Here is a 22612-nt window from a genome sequence, read left to right on the forward strand (position 1 = left end):
CCATTTTTCAGGTCCACAAAAAAGGCCCCAATTCAATAAATGCACAGACAGTGCACATATGGCGCCCATACGCAGTCCATTTTATTTGTTTGTGTCGCCGTTGACTTGAATTGGCGAGTTTCCTCCATAAATTGGACTAAAATAGTGGATGCCGCATTTTATTTCACACAATCCATTATTAGGATTATTTCTAAAAGTTCAGGCTTATTCACCCTGCCGTAGGAGCAGCTATGCTCACCGGCACGGAGCGCCTGAACGAGGGGAATCCACTGAAATCCCATAGAGATTGTTCTCGTGATACGGCTGCGATTCATAATAGAGGCTTTACTTACATTTACATGAAAGAATTTTCTGCAGCAAATTCCGCCTTAAAAAGGTGTCAAAGTCCACGGCTTTCCGCCACGGTTTCTGGCGTGGATCTGCACACAGGTTTTGCCCTTTCAATGACGTCACTTCTTGAAACAAAAAGTCACAGAAATGTGATTTTTCCATGTTGCAATTTTGCACACAGATTTAGCTTCCTGACGGGTCTAAATCTGCGCACAGATCCGCACCAAATACCTCCACAGAGAACCGTGGAATGCACATGGAAAGTTCCACCATCTGAACATAGTCTTAGGGCTCCTACACACTCGCGAACGCGGGAAAATCGTGGTGAAGTTGTGCCCTTTTTCGCAAGGATGTTTGAGCGTCAACACAGCTTTTTTCTGCAAAAACAGCGCTGCCGCTCACGATTTCCTTGCATGATTTTGTCCACAAATTTTTAGGGCGAAGGTCGCAAGTTTGTTGTGTTGCGATGCAATAAACAAGAGGCTCCATAGAAAAACATGGGGGATAAAAAAACACAAAACGCAGAAAGATTGGACATGTCACAAATTTTCTTTCATGCAACAACGCATGAGTGAAAACATCGCAAATGTGAAGGAAATCATAGAAAAACATGGGTTTTATGATTCTGCATTTTCACTCACTCACACATCGTGCAAAAATTGCACAATTTTATCGCAAGTGTGAAGGCGCCCTTAGGCCTCTTCCACATGGGCAACAGTGATTTTGCCACGAAAAAATTGTGGAATAATCGTTTCTATGTTCCCGCAATTTTTCAGCGATATCGCTGCTTTTCTGTGAGAATAATCTTGCATTGCATCCGCTTGTGATAAGATCGCGCAATTTTTTTAGGCAAAAGTCAGTAGGCATTTCTAATGTTAAAAACGCATCACATCACACAAAAATCGCAAGTTCATCCAATGCAATAAACAAAGAGGCTCGATTGGGAAACACGGGCTACAAGAAAAAAATTTAAAAAGTCGCAAATCGCAAGAAGATAGAGCATGCTGCAATTTTATTTTCTTGCAAGATAGCATGAGAGAAAACATGGCTAATGTGAAGGAACCCGATGGAAAGCAGGGGCTTCACATACGTACATGCGGTTTCTCGCCCTACTGCATCGTGGCAAAATAGCGTGATTTTGTTGACTTCTGTGAAAACGGCTTTAGGGGAATTTCACACGATTTTTGCGCGATGCGAGAGTGAGTGAGAGCGCCGAATTATGTAAACCATGATTTTCAATGGTTCCCTTCACAATCGTGGCATCCCTATCTCTCCGCGTATTGCATTTTTTCAAATCTCCCATGTTTTCCTATGGAGCCACCTTTTTATCGCATCGGATGAACTTGCAGTTTTCGCTCGATGCGCTTTTAACATTAGAAAGTCCTATTGACTTTCGCGTTAAAAAAATCTAATCAAAATCGCATGAAAAAAGCACACAAGAAAATCGCAAGTGGCAGTAAAGTTTTTGTGAGAAAAAGCAGCGCTGACGCTTACAAATCCTGAGAAAAATATTGCGATTTTGCTGTGATTTTTCTCGCGACAATATCGCGATCGCCAGTGTGAAGGAGCCCTTAGCCCAGACAGTACTAAAATGCTCCATATTTATCACAGTAGCTCTGCTGAATGATACATCTGTTCAATTTTACGACTGCCCAGTCAAACTCGAGACCACCTTTCAATTGGCTTACTTTGCAACAAAAATTGCTCAAATTTTTGTTGCAGTTTTGGCCCTATTACTAAGGGGGGCAGTATTACTACTGTGAGCACATATGTTGTGATAAGCCACGCCCCTTTCACCTTGGCGGGTATTTCTTGTGATAAAGGTGGCGACCCAAAGAGATGATCCTTCCAGGTGGACCCTTGTAGTCAGCTGGTTAGGACCGCTGAATGTGTAATTCCTCCCCTGCAAATAAATAAAGTCGTCTTCTGTTCAGAGAGCAAATACTGTTCTTGTGGGAGGGAAGAGGTTAGCCGTTCGCCGCCGCACCCCTTCATTCATGAAGCCATCAGATTAATGGAATGCAAATAGCGAGCTTCTGGCGGCGGTCTGCAGCCTTATTGGCAGGGGAGGATGGATTAGGTAGATACATGAAATCTCCTTGCAAAAGTTTGATAAAATATCGCATACATCATTGTGAGGCGCGACGCTCAAACGGATTTGGCCGCTATTATTAACCAATTACAGCAGCAAATAGAACTCTGCTGCCGACGCAGAACCTACTGACTTTCCATAAAGGTCCTACTCCCATTGCCATCCTTAAGGGAAATTTGTATATGTACCCCAAAATGTTACCAATAATAACTACAGAGCGTCACGCAAGAAACACGCTCAATCAGAGCTCCGCCCATAGAATCATAAAAAAATATTAGACCTTGAATGTAGTGATGCAGAAAATATACATAATTCTCATCCGGTTGCTTATTAAAATGCATATAAAAAAATATCATTATTGGTGACGGATTGTAATTTCCATAAATGAAAGAAAAAAAAATCGATCCTTATTGGACTAATCTGACAGATGGCGCCTTTATATTTACCCCTTTCTCTCCCTTATGTAGCCGTGTGCCCCCTGCTGGCGGCCTCTCCTGATAAGCCACGCCCATTTTCCATGCACTGGTATACATTTTAAAAAATTGCAATTTTTTTGTGCAAGTAAGGCTTGTGCTAAACTTTGAGTTTTTACCTCCTTTTTGCCTTGACAAGTCCCCCGCTACGACTTCCAGCAGTTTCTAATCCGCTGCGTGGTTTGATGATGATGACATTCTGTCTGGACTTACAAATGTGCTTTGTGATACAAGATAAGACAAATTTGTGTTCGTTGGCAAGACAGAACGGACGCCATGACTGAACGGAATGCAAAACAGTCCTCTCACCGACACAACAAGTGCGGCCTGGCGGTTTACATGAAATCCCGTTCCAACAAACGCAATAATCCTGACAATAAATCATTGTAAGTGAGACACTTCAAAGTGAATCAGTTCTATTATGGACTAATTAGTGGAGCACGAGATTCATAAGCAAAGTGCTTTCTAAAATGAGTTGAAATCAATGATCCTTTGAAACAGTGTAAAAAGTTCTGGACTTGACGTGAGACTCCAGACGGTCGTACAGAGCGGCGGGGGGAGGGGGCGAAAGAAAGGAAGAAGTACAAAAATGATTTTTCTTTCATTGCTGCTATTCAATAACATCAATAACCCCAATTATACAAGTCTGAGCGCTTATGAAATTACACGTCCTTATAATCATCATATCACTGAGATGTTTGCGCAGCAAGAAAGAAGCTAACAATGTGCACTCAATAACACAAATACCATGTGTACCTTACTGTATAAATACATTACTTATCCTGTACTGACCCTGAGTTACATCCTGTATTATACTCCAGAGCTGCACTCACTACTGTGCTGGTGGAGTCACTGTATACATACATTACTTATCCTGTACTGATCCTGAGTGACATCCTGTATTATACTCCAGAGCTGCACTCACTATTCTGCTGGTGGAGTCACTGTGTACATACATTACTTATCCTATGCTGATCCTGAGTTGCACCCTGTATTATCCTCCAGAGCTGCACTCACTATTCTGCTGGTGGAGTCACTGTGTACATACATTATTTATCCTGTACTGCTCCTGAGTTACATCCTGTATTATACTCCAGAGCTACACTCTCTATTCTGCTGGTGGAGTCTCTGTGTACATACATTTCTTCGGATCAATTCCATTATGCCTGAGGAAGAACCCTGAGTAGGTTGGAAAGCTCCCAATAACATCATGTATTTTTGTTAGCCATTAAAAGGTCTCATATCTACAAGATGACTTGGTTTCTCTCACTGAGAACAGTCACACTTCGCTCTGCTGGCTAACACGGTACCAATCTTTTTTCGTAATGTTATGTTGTGGTCGGCGCTCTAATTATCGGTGCAGGTCTCGTGTCTATAATCCCTTTGCGGTGCCATTTTTCCTTCCTCCTGTAGACTGCTGGCAGTTCTATAATCATTACTTCTCAGATTAATGACTATTTTTTGCTCCCAGTAGCCAAATAAGAGCATCTGTTGAACGTCTTCAAGGAAAGACATCTGGGAACAGTTTAAGGCATTTTGAATCAAAGGGTTAAATTTAAAGGAGTTTTCCCATAAAAGATATCCTCTATCCACAGTAGAGGAAGATAAATGTCTGATTGTGGGGGGCTCCGAACACTGGGACCTCCAGCAGTCCTGAGATCTGTGCTTCCTGTATCCCATGTGAATGAACCTTAGTGTGCATGCGTATCACTGCTCCATTCACTTCTATGGTACGTAGGGAGATCAATGCGCTCGGAAATCTTCATGTGTCCCATGGCAGTCAATGGAACAGTGGTCACACATGTGCACGGCGGCTTCGTTCACATAGGGAATACAGGAAGCACAGATCTCGGGATCAGTGGGGATCCCAGCAGGCGGACCCCAGCGATCAGACATTTATTTCTGACCCTGTGGATAAATGTCTTTAACAGCACAGTAGAACATGCTGGAGTATCAGATAGTCTGGATTATGTTGCGGTTGTATGTCAGACTATGAATTAATGGACTAGTCAGTGCCTTATTGAAGATATCCCAGTGCCATAATGCACAGCAACAGTGATAGCCCCCTTTGCCACATGTAGTCTACCCCCACCCCCTCCTCCACTGCTCAGTTGGCAGACCACAGTCTGAAACTGATCCTGCTATGGAAAGTCTTTCTGCCCCGCTCTCCGGTTGCCCTTGCTGTTCCTGCCTTTGGGCATCTCTAAGGAGTCAAAGGTTCAGTTTGTCACATTCTAAAACTGGCCAACAGTTATCATGCATACATTATTGATGTAAGGGTCTTAAGTGCCACCCAACTGGACCGCATAACATAGCATTAAGCAATGATGAAGCCGATGGGACCACCAAGATGATGTAGACCTCTATGTAAATAATGGTTTCCGTAAACAGGTTGAACTAGCCACTACTGCATGGAAGAATTCAGTCTCGGAATCCTCTATAGTAACGGGAGGTTTCGTGGGACGATGTGTTGACTGGTAGACTATGACTCTTTCAGGCCGGGCACCTCAGCGGCATTATTTCTGCAGCTGGCAGCCGCAATGTAATATTTCTGATTGCTTAATCAGTTCTGAGGCAACCAAGTCTCCTCCGAGGTCTTTGTAGGAAACCTCCAACTGCAAAATGTATGCAAGAAAGAGAATAAGGAACAAGCTCCCCGCTGAGGTGGCATTACGGCAAGGAGGAGATGTCGCCACTTTATAATTCAGTAAGGGGCTTTTTGTACAGTATTTTAATATCAGTTAATCAGTTTTAAAGGTGTCGAAAACCCAGAACGATATGTAAAGCACTCCCCACCACCAAGGGGAAGCGCTTTAATCTTCTGCGGAGCTTTGATAAGCAACACAAAATAGGTTTATCTCACAAGACTGCTTTATGATTGATATGCAATTGTGGAATCTCCTGGCGGTGTATGGGCCAACTGAATCTAATAAAGATAGGTCAGGTACTTCTCATATCGCAGTCCCCCATGACATATAGCTCTAACCGGATTTATATGCGTTTGGTGTTAATTATATCAGAGACTCCGCCGACAGATGTAATCCTCCCTACCTCCCACTTAAGGTTGCAGGTTACTGTACAAAGCAAAATGGAAATATCTCAATAAGAGGATTGGCTGGAAGAGGTTGCACTTGCATTCGTGTGACACACAGTCAAAAAACCCCCCAAAAAACGTATTTTTGTATTGAACATTGCTATGAGGATATCTTCACAACCCATTTAGACAATTTAATTTAGCATTGAATGATTGATCCAGGTATTCTAGATTTTGCATGAAAATTCAGGATTTTCAGCACTATCCATACACAGGAAGAGGAAGTGAATCCGGACCAATCATGTGTTGTCACTTCCTGTCTAGACAGGAAGTGAACTGTGCAGTAGTTTGGAAAAGGTAAGTATATGGTTGTTAAAGGAATTTTGACATAAGGAGACAAGTAAGAGGATACTGTGACAAGGTGGCACTGCAGGGAAGTACTGGCATGGTGTTGAGGGTACTATTATGAGAATGGAAACTAGATGGCACTGTTATGAGGTCAGTTTAAAGGGCTTATCTGGACTTTTCCTATTGATGAGTTATCCTCAGGTTAGGTCATCAATAATTGATTGGCCGGGGTGTGCTACTCAGGATCTCTGCTGATCAGTTGATTCCTGACACCACTGTTGATGCGCACTGAAAGCAGGTAGCGCTGTCCGTATTGCAGTGGCCTGGTTTGGTACTGGAGGCTGCTATGATGTTGACAGTGCTATCTGCTTCCAACACTGACCACAGGGACAGTGATCGTCGGGCATCATGAGAGATGGCCTTCTGCCAATCAACTACTCCTGAGGATAGTCTTCAATGGTAAAAGTCCAGACAACCCCATTTAATTGGCTTACTGGATGGCACTGTTATGGGGACACTGGGGCTTCATTTTTCTGGGAGTGAATAAAAAGTGATGGCTGGAGCTCCTGTTGCTGCTGTTGTGCAGGAAAGATAGCTTTTTTGATAGGAAAAAGTAAATGAAATAAGCTAAGGTGCTGCCAGTCCGCTGACGCCAAACCATTAGGAATGGAGCGCAACAATTAGATTGAAAGGGACCATGAAAATTTGTGGACATGGAGGCGCAACTCTCATGAATTGGTATTCAATCAGGTAATTTTACCCATTTCTTCTTTATTAAAGGTTTAAAACACAGCCAATATTTAATGCGTTTCGGGGACGCGTTTCAGAAATGACTGTAATAGGTGCGCAACATGGCAGAGGTTTCTCCTATCCTTGTTCCCATTCTCCCTTCTCTCCCACGCCGTCTGTGTCGTTCTCATTTGACCCCCGGCATTTGACCCTTTCCGGACATCTCTTCTGCGCTGCTTCCCCAGCATGCGAGCAGTGCCCCCCAGTCATCACTCTGCCGCAGCTGTCGCCATGTCACTACAGTCCTTCTTGTGCGCTGGCCCTTGTGTGCTGCCCGCTGACGCTCTACTGCATCTCTCAGTCTGCCTGGGGCTATGACACAGCTCCCAGGCTTTCATATGCGTCTTCAGAGCCCCCAAACTTTCCTTGGCCTGAGACTGGGATCTGGGCTTCAGCCTTCCACTATCTCTTATCACAGGGGCTAAACGTCTGGGTGGCAATGTGCTATCAGCAATGGAGGCAGGACCCCTTTCTGAGTCTCTAAAATGGCACCTGCTCCCCTCCCCGGTCATGGCTCTGGCTGGTGGAGGGGCCTTTAAACAGGCATTTTGTCAGCAGGCATTGGCAAGGGCCGTCTTCTCTGGGCACTATGGTGCCTGCCATGGCTCTCCTTTCCCATCCCTGCTCCACCTGGACGGGTTCAAGACCGAAGGAGGTGGAGCCAAACATATCGTCTCCGGGCCACAACTGTCAGTGACTCTACTGTAAGAGTAGGCGTACAGCACCAACCCCTTACAAAGGCACAAAATAGGAGTGGGGGTCCTTTTATAGGTTTTGCACTGGGGTCCGACAGCTTCCATGAAGAGTTAGCGCGGGTGCCCGCAGCAGCTTGTCCGTATACTGTGCCGACCCTTCTCTGCGCAGCCTGGGACGTGTACGTAACATATAGGAACCCTGTGTCATTTCTAATCAGAACTTCTCCTTTCTCTCACTCAATTATATCCTCGGTAATCTGAGATCAGAGCCAAAACTGTTGACTTTCTTCAGAACATAATTTCAAAGTCTGTGAACTTAGGCAAAATCCTACTTCAGTGACTTTCTTATCTGCGCAGGAACAAGGGCACCGATCAATAGATCTCTCTTCTGGCATACAGTTTGCCACACTCAAAGGGACGTTCAAATAGTTTCAGGGGAGGAATAATTCCTGTCTTAAATAGCGCTCACAGCGTGCTTACAAGTCACTTCACACAAGACTCCGACGTGAAGGATAGCAAAATATGGAGGTAAAGAAGTACTAAGAACGGCTCGGACTCAGACGGCAAATTACAACAGAAGGTATAGAGCCCTTTCACACTGGTCAATTCTCACCTGATGGAACAAACGCAGATCCACACAGCATTTCAATTGGTCGCACGTTACGTGCTGGCGTCACGGCTGGCAGGCGCAGAAGGAGGCTGTATTTTATTCACAAACAAACTTTTCTAACTTTGCTCGTTGCTTGGTTTCACGCCGTAGGAGGGGCGAGCTCTGTAAACCTCACAGATTTAACAGGAATTCACTCTTACAATATACATTTCAGAACGGTGGGAGGGTCACTTAACAATTTCCCTTTAAGGTTAAATGTAAAGAATTCATTAGGAAAAAAAGCTTAAAACAGAAAAAATTACTACATTTGCATAATTAATCAAATTAATGAATTATAATTAATTTGAAGTCCTAAGACTCTGTAAATACAGACCTGATCGGTGTCCCCAATAACAACACAATCCTGTACATTCATGATCAGAAATGATTAAAAGCTAATGAACCGGGTAAGAGCAGCACAAGGAGTTCAGACAGGACCGCTGACTGCTTCATCCACAGCAACAAAGCACTAACTGCAACATCAGGGTGCACTTGGTCCACGAGGGGTTAATTTGGGGGCTAGTCTAGGGAGCTGTCAGATTTGTACGTCAGGTTTATTTTTTGTCCCTTTCGGCCGATCGCTATAGATTTCAGCCACAATGTTCCCAGAAAACTAATTGAAGTTGTTATATAAAAAGAAAATAGCAGCAGATAAAGTGGGATACTGGCACCACCAGGGAGAGCGGCGCACTCCGTTGGCATACATGAAGGAGGCCCCATGAGGAGGTACATGAGGTACATGAAGGAGACCACCAGGGAGAGTGGCACACAGTGGGGGCGTACATGAAGGAGGCTCACCCCAGTAGGGTGACACCGGGGAGAGCGACACACACTGGGGACGTACACGAAGGAGGCTCGCCCAGCAGGGTCACACCGGGGAGAGTGTTGCACACCGAGGACGTACATGTAGGAGTCTCGCCCCAGTAGGGTGAAACCGGGGAGAACGCCGCACACCGGGGGCGTACATGGAGGAGGCTCGCCCCAGCAGGGTCACACCGGGGAGAGTGGTGCACGCCGAGGGCGTACATGTAGGAGTCTCGCCCCAGCAGAGTGACACCGGGGAGAGCAGCGTATACCGGGAGCGTGCATGAAGGAGGCTCACCCCAGCAGGGTGGTACCGGGGAGAGCGGTGCACACCGGGAGCGTGTATGAAGGAGGCTCGCCCCAGCAGGGTGGTACCGGGGAGAGCGGTGCACACCGGGAGCGTGCATGAAGGAGGCTCGCCCCAGCAGGGTGGCACTGGGATCCGGCCTCTTCTATGCTACGCAGTCGTGTGACAAGAAGCGACACGTCCCTCCTAATGTAAAAGCTCTGATTAATTAACCAGCACACCCAGAGCCGGACATGAGAACCGCGGCCCCCGCTGATCGCGACATCTACTGCTGGCGCTGTCCCAAAATGTCTGGCCTCCCAAATCACAGACTTCAAGTTGCTGTTTATATGTCTGCAATGTGAGACTCCCACTGCATAAAATATCAGCGGCCATTTATTACTACCATTAACAGTAGTATCGTTATATACTAGCTATAAAGCCTTGTGCAATAAAGCCCCCCCCCCCCCCCTTTCTGTCTGTGGCGACAAATATTTTTTTCTGTTACCATTTTTTTTACATTTTATTAGAATTTTAGATTTTTTTTTTTTAATGGTCGTAATTAGTTTTTGTTTTTTTTACTTTTTCTCAGCATCAATTACATGCCATTATTTACAGTCATCAACGTTAAGGCCTCTTTCAAATGGGTGGCAGCGATATAACACCTGTGTTCTGGGCTTGAAATATAAGCCCTACTCTGAAAATAACCCCTGGCTGCATTTAAAAAAAAGCAATACATCACCAAATAGGCGCTGTCTGCTCCACCTCACTTCTCCTCTAGCAGTTCCTCCGCACTTGTTTGTAGCTTTCAGCTGCTGCTTCATGGCCAGGAGTTCAAGAATCCCAGTTGCAGAAAGTGATGGCTGTGATTGGTTCATCGAGCGCTGCAGTGATTGGCTGACCTGAGAACCAATCACAGCCAGTGCTTCCCGGATTTATAAACCCCCTAACCAGGAAGCGGCAACTAAAGATTGTAAACAAGTTCCGCTGAATTGCCAGATGAGAAGTGCGGCGAAGCGGACAGCGCCTGTTAGGTAATGTATTGTGTTTTGGCTTTTTTAATACAGCTAGGGCTTATTTTAGGGACAAACAGTATGACTTCCTACTGTAAAAGTTGCATCGCACTGCATGAAAAACAATTTAATGCGATGTGATGCAACAGAAAGGAAAGCTCTACTGGGAAACATGAGCTCCAAAACATGGCTAATGTGAAGGAACCAATTAGAAAGCATGAGCTTCACATACATGCAACTTGTGGCGCTGTCGCATAGGTGCCGCCCTATTATTAACTAGTAATAACTACGAAAGGCAGGGCAGGTCTTCTCTTTTCTCGCCCGTACAATCAACGGGTGAAAATGCCGCTATAGAAAACGAAGCCACTGAAATCAGCGGTCATCCCGTTATGCAGCAGTGATTATTGCGGCCGCATAACAGGACAGATACACGCCCCTGTGTTTAAGCCCTGAGGCTAATTTCACACGGGCAAGCGCAATTTTAGGCTTAGAAACAATGGGAGGAACTCCACGATCCTCCGCCGCGGCTGACGGCTTGCTTGTTCCCCGAAGTGATGCAAGGCGGTTTTGAAAAATAAACGCCTCACATTTGCAGCGTAAATGCATGTTGGCAAGCGTGATATCGCGCCCGGCCGTGTGAAGTTAGGCTGAATTGATGACATGTTTTGCGGGGAGCGTGCGCCGGCTACCAGTGAAAGCTACTAAAGTTTTTCGTCTTTGCACGTTAGAGGAAATGAGAAGTAATTATGCAAATATTCCCTCATTACAAAGCCGAAACTATTGTTACCTGCTAATCCTAATAGGAGAGCCCAGTGTTCTTGTTTGGTGGGAGTCACCCTGGGGCCAACCTTATCTCAACATAAACATGCAATGAATTTAAATTAACGCCACTAATTTATTGTTTCATTTACTTACTGAACACAAAGCTGTTTTGTACGAGACGCAGTCAAATTCTTTCTTGGCATGTTTCCTACCGACTTGGCAAAAGAAAAGCCTTCAGTCTCTGCTGTGCGGTTTGTAACCTCTGCGCTGGTTCATCCCAAACTTTTTACAAAGAATAGAAAATGTATCCATTCAGTTACAGACATAGAGATGGCTCTTAAAGAGATACACACAGCTTTCCAGGGGGATGAAAACTTATGAAATGCCACTCTTACTGGACCTGTGATTATCCCTGTCAACCTATCAACTATCAACTGGCGTATGTTTTGCACAAGCACCCCCATTTTGTGCAAAAAATATGCAAACTGGTGATTGATTGGTCGTCATTGATAATTCTTAGTATTTAGTAAGTGTGGTATTTCATAAGTTTTCATCACCCCTGGAAGGCTGAGCACGTCTCTTTAAGAATTATCTCCATATATCTATGAACTTAACATTTACAGGGGGTGTCCAGTTGTAAACTATCAATATCCTCAAGCTAGATCATCAATAGTAGACTGAAGTGGGTCTGTTGCCAGAGACCCCCACCAATCAGCTGTTTTCTGGGCTGATATACTTGTCTACCGAGCTGATTTCTGCAGGAAACACACAACTTTGTTCTTTCTGCAGTGACCAGGCTTGGTATTACATTCAAAGTTTCCATTCATTTTAGTACCTGCAATACCAAGCCTGGCCACTACAGTGAGAATGGAGCCGAAAGCAATTAAGTATACAAACGCACCAGTGTGGTAAAAAGTTGATTAGTGGTGGTCCCGAAACACAGACCCCCACCAATCTACCGCTGATGATCTCTTCCTGAGGATAGTGCATTGATAGTTTGCAACTGGAAAAAGAGTTCTCCAGTTAAACTTCTCCAGTTCTCCTCCAGCTCCTCACACCGGTCTAATATGTCCTTCTCAACTAATATTGTATGCTGACATGTCACCACTGTGTCTCAAGTCACTTTCTGTCTGCAGTGACTTCACTGCCGCGGCCAGCTCATCACAATACATGCCATGTCAAATGTACACAAAGGAGCAACTGACTCAGGAGAGGATGGAGAGGAGGCAAGGTTCAGTGATTACATTGTAGAGTTTGCATTTGGGAGCAGAGACCTAAATTCACCCTCCGGTCAAACAAAGATGGCTGAACCGCTACTTTGCCTACCTGATGCGCACTGCGTAAGTATGTACCAGCACTGTAAGACACCATATACTACTCTAAGAAACATACGCCTCAGCGCTCATACACATGTAATATCCAGATGACACAGCACAACTATTGTTTATACTAACTGCAGAAAAATAAAGGTTCTTCGCTCATATTTTGATCAAAACACGTGGACCCATCTGTCACGTCCAGGACAACCTTATTGAATGGGTTCCTCACTTTAAAATATACCTCTCTTTGGCCAAAAAGTCTGCAAATGAACAGGAAAGCAGGCTACCTGGCTATATACTCCCACCGAAGCACCCGGGACAGGTGGGTGAATGGAGAGCAGGACAAACGTGTAGACAGCCACTGCCAAACACATCAAAATATGTGCCAAGAACCCCTTTTTATGCAGTCTTATTCACATATTGAATGTGTATGATTACTGAGCCACGTGTTCGCTGTATCTGTATCTGTCGCCGCCATGGCTTACGTGCGTCTGCGCATTGCATTTATGTCTTGGAAGTGCTGACTTATTTTTCTAGATTCTTGTTCTGACCGGACCGTACGGCTTATGTGGCCAGCTCTGCCCCATGAAAACAGCATGTAGTGTCTTAGACTAGATTGGGAGGGGTAAAGTTTCTCCTTAGAGAGAGCCTCTAGTAGATGTGAAGAGACTTATAAGGCCTCTGGGAAATGTATGCAAATAGGAAGATGCAACACTGCCTCTACAGCGCCACCTATTAGGAGGTAACAGTGTTGCAGGAATGTTACTTTCTAAAAGGTATAAGAATGAAAAACAATAAGAAGCTCCTGCGCTGCTGTACGCGCCTAACAGTAAGTAAGTTTGTGCTTTGCAATTTTTGTGCGATGCGTTTTTAACATTAGAAAGTCCCATTGACAATCGCGTGAAAAAAACTCGCAAGAAAAGTGCAAGTGTGCAGGAGCACTAAGAGTACAAAATAAAGTAAAAAATACAAAAACCTATAGCTAGGCAACGTGTTTCGAAGGCTAACCACCCACCTGTTACTTCAGCGGATCCTCCACTCCTGGTCCAATTCCCTCACTATTGATATGTGCTGCCTATTTCTCTATCTATTGGTTCCTCCCTCGGAGTGAGGACACACTTACTTAGCAACCTTCTCATAGGTGGCGCTGTAGAGGCACTGTTTCACCTTCCTATTTGCGTGTCTTAGACTAATGATGCATCCAGTAGTCAGAGAAGTGATGCGGCCATCTATGTTGGAGGGTCACTTTAAAGATATCTATCACCTATCCACAGCAGGGGGATAAATATCTGAGTGCTACAGGTCCGATAGTGGGGAACCCCAGTGGTCACGAGAACAATGCACTCTGAGTCCCCAATGCCAATGGAGTGTCAGTGCACATGCGCACCCACCCCTCACTTACTTCTATGGGATGTAGGGAGATTGCCGAGCGCATCGATCTCTTTCCTTCCCATAGAAGTGACTGGAGCGGTGATCATGTACTGGATGCGCACCTTGCTGCGCTACTCTGTTTGTGTAAGTACCATGGCGAGACGTGTTACAGAGACCGTATAGCGAAGCCACCGCATCCAGCTACTATTAGGGGGTCCTCTGGGAAGGCACTGGATGGTGCTTGTTACTCTAATCTGCCCTCATTAACCCTTTAGGCTGCATTTACATGAACAATTTTCATCTGCAAGTTCTGTCTGATTGCGAGAAGCTCAGATCTCGCACGTGAAAGGAGCCCTTGCATTTCAACGGGTTAATTCATCTGCGTGATTTTTCTTTCATTTTTTTGCACCGGTAGTGCGAGATTGAAGAGCCGCAGTGCGCCCTATTATACCCTATTATACCCTATTATGCCCTATTGTCAGGATTATTGCACTGCGAGAAACGCCCATTATTTCCCATGGGAGTGTGAACAAATTGCTTCACTCTCGTTTGCCATGTGGTTTTACCATTTTAATTATTAGATGCACATGCAATTTTTTTTAATGTGCGTGAAAAATGCGTATAGTGTGATGCAAATCGCGTGGTCTGAATTCCAAAATGCATTAGAAGCATGAAAATCACCGACCAGATGAGTGCGATTTAGGTAAGATCTTCTAGATTGTGAATGCAGGCGGCCCGCAGCGTATTTAAGCTCTGTGTTCGGTTTGTGGACCTTCATACGCATCTAATGTAATCTTTGTATCTATTGACATGGCCGCCATATTTTTATTACATGCAGCATGTCCTTTTTTTCGTGTTTTTGCCTCCGTGTTGCTATTCTTTTCTATTGGGCAAATACAGATGAGGATTTGACTAGTAAAAAATAAAGTATACGGAGGCAAAAACGGATGAAACCCTGATGGCGAGCGGCCATAATGTCCTCCGGGATGGTAATACGGATACGCATTATGGACGTGTTCACTCTTCTAATCTCAGCTTATGCTTATAGACCTCAGTATAGTTAGATGGAATCTGTGTGCCAATCAGCGTTATTGCTTTTACTATAACCCAGCTTTCCCAGAGTCCTGCATGGTACAAGAGAGCCCAGCTTTCTCACCCGTCTCCTCTCCATCCAGCTGCATTCCCTCTCTCCCTCGTACTGTCTATATCTGCTCCCACAATATTCCCTATATATAATGAATATTCACGGTTCATCCGCAGCCGCGTTCTTTATGCCGCAGGCGGGAACGGCTGCACAAATTGCTTTATGGTTTAGATAATTTGCCATGAAAACAGGGCGGAAGCCGCGTCCATCATGCAGATGGCACTTTGATAAGGGGTCAGCCAGTTGTTCGCCCACCTCACCACAATGCATGCAGGGAAGGTGTTTCATCTTCAGAATGTGGCCTCTGAAGCCTCGCTCCCCGCTTCTCCTCGCTGGATAGACTTTAATGACGGCAGCGGCGGGTTCATCGCCAATTCACTTTTAGAGGGCGACTAAATCCGCAGTAAGTGTTTGTTTGAAGAGCCCTCCGCGAAACTCCGTTACATATATGTACTGTCTAGATTGTGTCCTCTGCCCCGCGTACGAATACTGATGCACGGGCGCCGCGTCTCTGCCTGCAAATACATACAGCGGTTATATAGTGAAGTGTTACTTCGTGTTGTAAGCGCTGCGGAATAAGTTGGCGCTATACAAATAAAGATTATTATAACAGGGCGCAGTCAGACGGATAGGCGCTGAATCTCACTGCCGCTGTTCTGCACGGAAATAGCAATAGCGTACTCGACTGGAGCACCGGCCCCTGGGGGCCCCAAACAATGTAACCCCTCAAAAATTTCCCAATTGTAGTGTTTCTAGCTTCATGCTGTTCTATGTGGAAGCTGCTGCAGAACATCATCCTATACACCTCAGTTGCTGCAGAACCTCATGGTATACACCTTGGCTGCTGCAGAGCCTCATAGTATACACCTCAGCTGCTGCAGAACATCACAGTATACACCTTTGTTGCTGCAGAACATCATAGTATACACCTCAACTGCTGCAGAAAATCATAATACACACCTCAGCTGTTTCAGAACATCATAGTGCACACCTCAACTGCTGCAGAACCTCATAGTATACACCTCAGCTGCTGCAGAACATCATAGTACACACCTCAGTTGCTGCAGAACATCATAGTATACATCTCAGCTGCTGCAGAACATCATAGTATACACTTCAGCTGCTGCATAACATCATAGTATACACTTCGACTCCTGCATAACATCATAGTATACACTTCAGCTGCTGCATAACATCATAGTACATGTCTCAGCTGCTGCAGAACATCATAGTATACACTTCAGCTGCTGCAGAACATCATAGTATACGCCTCAGCTGCTGCAGAATATCATAGTATACACTTCAGCTGCTGCATATCATAGTACACGTCTCAGCTGCTGCAGAACATCATAACATACACCTCAACTGCTGCGTAACATCATAGTACACATCTCAGCTGCTGCAGAACATTATAGTATACACCTCAGCTGCTGCAGAACTTCATAGTATACACCAGCTGCTGCAGGACATTATAGTATACACCACCTGCTGCAGAACATCATACTATACACCTCAGCTGCTGCAGAACATTATATCATATCTAAGTCCTTGCAGATTGTGATCTATTTGTCTCATATCTATCTGCACTCTGTCTCTCTCTGATCTCTCTTTTATTCCTCTTTTTTTCCTTGGTCTGTCTCCTTGAGCTCTCTCTTGGATCTATTATCTCACACTCTCTCTTGATCCCTGATCTCTCTTTCCCTCTCAGATCTCTCTCGCTCATTGCTCTCTCCTGCTGTTCTCTCTATCAGGTTAATCTCTCTGGCTTGTTGACCTCTCTTGCTTGCTCTCTCTGATTTCTCTTTCATACTCTCTCTTATCTCCCTCACTCAATCTTTCTCCCATTGAGCTCTCTCTCTTGCTTTCTGATCTCTTTCTAGCTCAATCTCATCCACCTCGCTCACTATCTTGCTCACTCTTTCTCTGTGATCTCACTCTCTGTGATCTCTCGCGCTCTCTCTCTCACTCTGTGACCTCTCGCACTCACTGTGACCTCTCGCTCTCTCTATGACCTCTCGCTCTCTCTGTGACCTCTCTATGTGATCTCTCTCTCGCTCTCTCTGTGATCTCTCGCTTTTTCTCACTCTGTGATCTCTCACTCTCTCTGTGACCTCTCTCTCTCTCTGTGATCTCTTGCTCTCTCTTACTCTGTGATCTCTCGCTCTCTTTGTGACCTCTCGCTCTCTCTCGGTGATCTCTCTCTTTCTCTGTAATCTCTCTCTCGCTCTCTCTGTGATCTCTCGCTCTCTCTGTGATCTCTCACTCTCTCTCACTCTGTGATCTCTCGCTCTCTCTCACTCTGTGATCTATCGCTCTCTATTACTCTGTGATCTCTCGCTCTCTCTGTGACCTCTCGCTCTCTCTGTGACCTCTCGCTCTCTCTGTGACCTCTTGCTCTCTCTCTGTGATCTCTCTCGCTCTCTCCCTGTGATCTCTCTCGCTCTCTCCCTGTGATCTCTCTCTCGCTCTCTCCCTGTGATCTCTCTCTCGCTCTCTCTCTGTGATCTATCGCTCTCTCTCTCTCTGTGATCTGCCGCTCTCTCTCTTTGTGATCTCTCACTCTCTCTCTGTGATCTCTCGCTCTCTCTGTGATCTCTCGCTCTCTGTGATTTCTCGCGCTTTCTGTGATTTCTCGCGCTCTCTCTGTGATGTCTCTCTCTGTGATCTCTCAATCTCTCTCTGTTATCTCTCGCTCTCTCTGTGATCTCTCGCTCTCTCTCTGATCTCTTTCTCTCTCTCTTTGTGATCTCATTCTCTCTCTGTGATCTCTTTCGCTCTCTCTGTGATCTCTTTCGCTCTCTCTGTGATCTCTCGCATGCTCTGTGGTCTTGCTCTCTCTCTGGGATCTCTCGCTCTCTTTCTGTGATCTCTCGCTCTCTGTGATCTCTCGCTCTCTGTGATCTCTCGCTCTCTGTGATTTCTCGCGCTCTCTGTGATTTCTCGCGCTCTCTCTGTGATTTCTCTCTCTCTCTCTCTCTGATGTCTCTCTCTGTGATCTTTCAATCTCTCTCTGTGATCTCTCGCTCTCTCTATAATCTCTCGCTCTCTTTCTGATCTCTTTCTCTCTCTCTTTGTGATCTCATTCTCTCTCTGTGATCTCTTTCGCTCTCTCTGTGATCTCTTTCGCTCTCTCTGTGATCTCTCGCATGCTCTGTGGTCTCGCTCTCTCTCTGGGATCTCTCGCTCTCTTTCTGTGATCTCTCTCTCTCTCTATGATCTCTCTCTCTCTCTCTATGATCTCTCTCTCTTATCTCTTTCTCTCTCTTTGTGATCTCTCGCTCTCTCTGTGATCTCTCGCATGCTCTGTGGTCTCACTCTCTCTCTGGGATCTCTCGCTCTCTTTCTGTGATCTCTCTCTCTCTCTCTCTGTGATCTCTCTCTCTCCCTGTGATCTCTCTCTCTCTTTCTGATCTCTCTCTCTCTGATCTCTTTCTCTCTCTTTGTGATCTCTGGCTCTCTCTGTGATCTCTGGCTCTCTCTGTGATTTCTCGCGCTCTCTGTGATTTCTCTCGCTCTCTCTCTGATGTCTCTCTCTGTGATCTCTCATTCTCTCTCTGTGATCTCTCTCTCTCTCTCTGATCTCTCTCTCTCTCTCTCTCTTTGTGATCTCATTCTCTCTCTGTGATCTCTTTCGCTCTCTCTGTGATCTCTTTCGCTCTCTGTGATCTCTCGCATGCTCTGTGGTCTCGCTCTCTCTCTGGGATCTCTCGCTCTCTTTCTGTGATCTCTCTCTCGGTGATCTCTCTCTTTCTCTGTAATCTCTCTCTCGCTCTCTCTGTGATCTCTCGCTCTCTCTGTGATCTCTCACTCTCTCTCACTCTGTGATCTCTCGCTCTCTCTCACTCTGTGATCTATCGCTCTCTATTACTCTGTGATCTCTCGCTCTCTCTGTGACCTCTCGCTCTCTCTGTGACCTCTCGCTCTCTCTGTGACCTCTTGCTCTCTCTCTGTGATCTCTCTCGCTCTCTCCCTGTGATCTCTCTCGCTCTCTCCCTGTGATCTCTCTCTCGCTCTCTCCCTGTGATCTCTCTCTCGCTCTCTCTCTGTGATCTATCGCTCTCTCTCTCTCTGTGATCTGCCGCTCTCTCTCTTTGTGATCTCTCACTCTCTCTCTGTGATCTCTCGCTCTCTCTGTGATCTCTCGCTCTCTGTGATTTCTCGCGCTTTCTGTGATTTCTCGCGCTCTCTCTGTGATGTCTCTCTCTGTGATCTCTCAATCTCTCTCTGTTATCTCTCGCTCTCTCTGTGATCTCTCGCTCTCTCTCTGATCTCTTTCTCTCTCTCTTTGTGATCTCATTCTCTCTCTGTGATCTCTTTCGCTCTCTCTGTGATCTCTCGCATGCTCTGTGGTCTTGCTCTCTCTCTGGGATCTCTCGCTCTCTTTCTGTGATCTCTCGCTCTCTGTGATCTCTCGCTCTCTGTGATCTCTCGCTCTCTGTGATTTCTCGCGCTCTCTGTGATTTCTCGCGCTCTCTCTGTGATTTCTCTCTCTCTCTCTCTCTGATGTCTCTCTCTGTGATCTTTCAATCTCTCTCTGTGATCTCTCGCTCTCTCTATAATCTCTCGCTCTCTTTCTGATCTCTTTCTCTCTCTCTTTGTGATCTCATTCTCTCTCTGTGATCTCTTTCGCTCTCTCTGTGATCTCTTTCGCTCTCTCTGTGATCTCTCGCATGCTCTGTGGTCTCGCTCTCTCTCTGGGATCTCTCGCTCTCTTTCTGTGATCTCTCTCTCTCTCTCTATGATCTCTCTCTCTCTCTCTATGATCTCTCTCTCTTATCTCTTTCTCTCTCTTTGTGATCTCTCGCTCTCTCTGTGATCTCTCGCATGCTCTGTGGTCTCACTCTCTCTCTGGGATCTCTCGCTCTCTTTCTGTGATCTCTCTCTCTCTCTCTCTGTGATCTCTCTCTCTCCCTGTGATCTCTCTCTCTCTTTCTGATCTCTCTCTCTGATCTCTTTCTCTCTCTTTGTGATCTCTCGCTCTCTCTGTGATCTCTGGCTCTCTCTGTGATTTCTCGCGCTCTCTGTGATTTCTCTCGCTCTCTCTCTGATGTCTCTCTCTGTGATCTCTCAATCTCTCTCTGTGATCTCTCTCTCTCTCTCTGATCTCTCTCTCTCTCTCTCTCTCTCTTTGTGATCTCATTCTCTCTCTGTGATCTCTTTCGCTCTCTCTGTGATCTCTTTCGCTCTCTCTGTGATCTCTCGCATGCTCTGTGGTCTCGCTCTCTCTCTGGGATCTCTCGCTCTCTTTCTGTGATCTCTCTCTCTGTGATCTCTCTCTCTCTCTCTGATCTCTCTCTCTCTGATCTCTTTCTCTCTCTTTGTGATCTCTCGCTCTCTCTGTGATCTCTGGCTCTCTCTGTGATCTCTCGCACTCTCTGTGATCTAGCTCTCTGTGAGGGATCTCAGGCAGAGCTACATAATAAATGTTCTTGTTGTGGTGAACTTGTTCTGCACGCTCAGCATCATCCTGATTTACACCTCTTTGTAATGGAAGGATTGGGTTAGGATTCGCTCTCTCCGTCCCGCCTTGCGCTCGCAGACATCGCGTTCTGTAACTTTTCGCCTCTCCTGACAAATGACGTTTCCTCTTCAGCTGAATTGCTAGAATGCGAGTGAACTAGACTCGGCGGCGGCGGCAGACAGTGTGTTATTCAATATGTGCCTTGTTGTATTAGGGAATATCTCCTGTAGGAAGCGGCAATATCCTATTTTATGTTGCGAGCGCTGCGCACTTGCACCGTTTTGATTCCGAACCTTTGAAAGATTGATAACCTGCTTTATCCGCAGCCGGTTGAGGGATATTGCCTGTTGCTCGCAGCAGCCAACAGTCACATTGTATTCCTGCTACTTTCAAAGATTCTTGGGATGAATATGGTTAAGGAGAATACAGTTTATTTTCACACCAAAGGGTAGACGTCATCATTTTGACTTCTTTATGTAGTGCTGTATATTGAGGCCAACAGGTGGTTTGCAGGCTCATTCCCAATGCATCATGGGTAATGTGACGATCCAGGATCAAGAATAGAAAGAACTCTTTTTAAGTCCATCTTAATCCATGTATTATGAAAAGTTCTACAACTTTCTTATGTTAACATTTCTTAGTATTTCTAAGAATTCTGCTTGCTGTCAGTGAATTGAAACACACAAATTCTGCTCAAACAGCTGTGGGGCTTATTACAGTAAAGAGCAGTATACACTGTGACAAGCCATGCACCTGTGCAAGCAGCTCACTGTAGGATTCTACTCCACTGTTCTTACAGGTGGAGTAGGATTTTCTGTGAATGTTATGGACCCTTCATATAGCTGTTTCTTAGAGGAACAACACTATACGGTGTACACTGCACAGGGTCCTTTCTTGGCTAAATGGGGGCAAAGTAGTATTTACAGGTCCATCCTCTCATCTAAAGATGGAGACAAAGAGAATTATTGCCAAGGAAAGTAAAACTAACCTTAAACGGTTCTTATATAAATAGTAAAAAGATTAATACTGAAAGCATTGCCCCTTTAAAAAATAATGTAGGAAAAATAAAAGAGGTTGATGAGGTGAAAGCAAATCTATTAAATAACTTTTTCCCCATTATATTCACAGAGGAACATGAAATGTCAGAAGTGTACAGCCTAGATTCTAATGAATTTTTTTCCTTAAATGGGGAAGCTTAGCTTCTACCTCATTGTTTGTTTGTTTTTTGCCTTCTTCTGGATCAACATTGGGTTGAAACAGGCTGAACTAGATGAATATGTCTTTTTTCGGCCTTACATTCTATGTTTTTATACCGTATCTCTTGGTCTGTAGTTACAGAGTTCAGAGAGAGTAATGCCATGGAAGCCTGTCGCAGAATTTCTGTTATTAAAGTGTAGTGGTAATTGCTTCAGTTCGCAGAGCAGTTTTTCTAGATCCAAGCTGATCGCCTGTGTCAGTTGGCAAAAATTAGGAAGCCTCTGAATGTAAACTAGAATGTTGCCAGCTAGCAGATGCTTTAACCCTTTCCAATACACTGTCTGACGTCTGAAGACATTATGGTTTAAGGCTGTACAGCTCCAATGTTGGAAGACGTCCGTCGGGGTTCTCTTACAGTATATTGTATAAGAGTAAGACCCCTAGGAAAACCAGGATACTAATTGGATTGGAAGGGGTTAAGCCCAGCCTGGTCTAAAGTACTGGAAAAAGCTAAAGCACAGTAGAGTAACTTCACGCGTAGTAGAAACGTTGAGGATTTCCAGTCTAAATTTGTGCAAGTTTACGCCCATTCGCATGTTATGGACAATAGAGATCCACGCAGAACTTGACCCGTGTTGGGGGTTTTAAATCTGTAGCATTGCTGCGGATTCCCACTATGGAGTTTGCAATGCATAAGGTGAAATCTGCGGAGTTTGTGACAAAGTATGTATGGGGATCTTGCTGTGAATTCTGCAGCAGACATTTTCTGGTAGGTGCGGATGTACCTTATACTGCCTGTACTCTGGTACCCAACCATTGACCTGTTGTACCTTTACACAAGACCA

At 45.3% G+C, this 22612-nt stretch overlaps 1 protein-coding gene across 2 annotated transcripts in view; it reads left to right on the forward strand.

The window, feature by feature from the left end:
• Positions 1-22612, forward strand: part of DIAPH2 (diaphanous related formin 2) — a 1247874-nt gene that overhangs the window by 169865 nt on the left and 1055397 nt on the right. The gene's annotated exons all lie outside the window — the stretch shown is intronic.

Source organism: Eleutherodactylus coqui, chromosome 10 (assembly GCF_035609145.1).
Source record: "Eleutherodactylus coqui strain aEleCoq1 chromosome 10, aEleCoq1.hap1, whole genome shotgun sequence".
Taxonomy (NCBI): domain Eukaryota; kingdom Metazoa; phylum Chordata; class Amphibia; order Anura; family Eleutherodactylidae; genus Eleutherodactylus; species Eleutherodactylus coqui.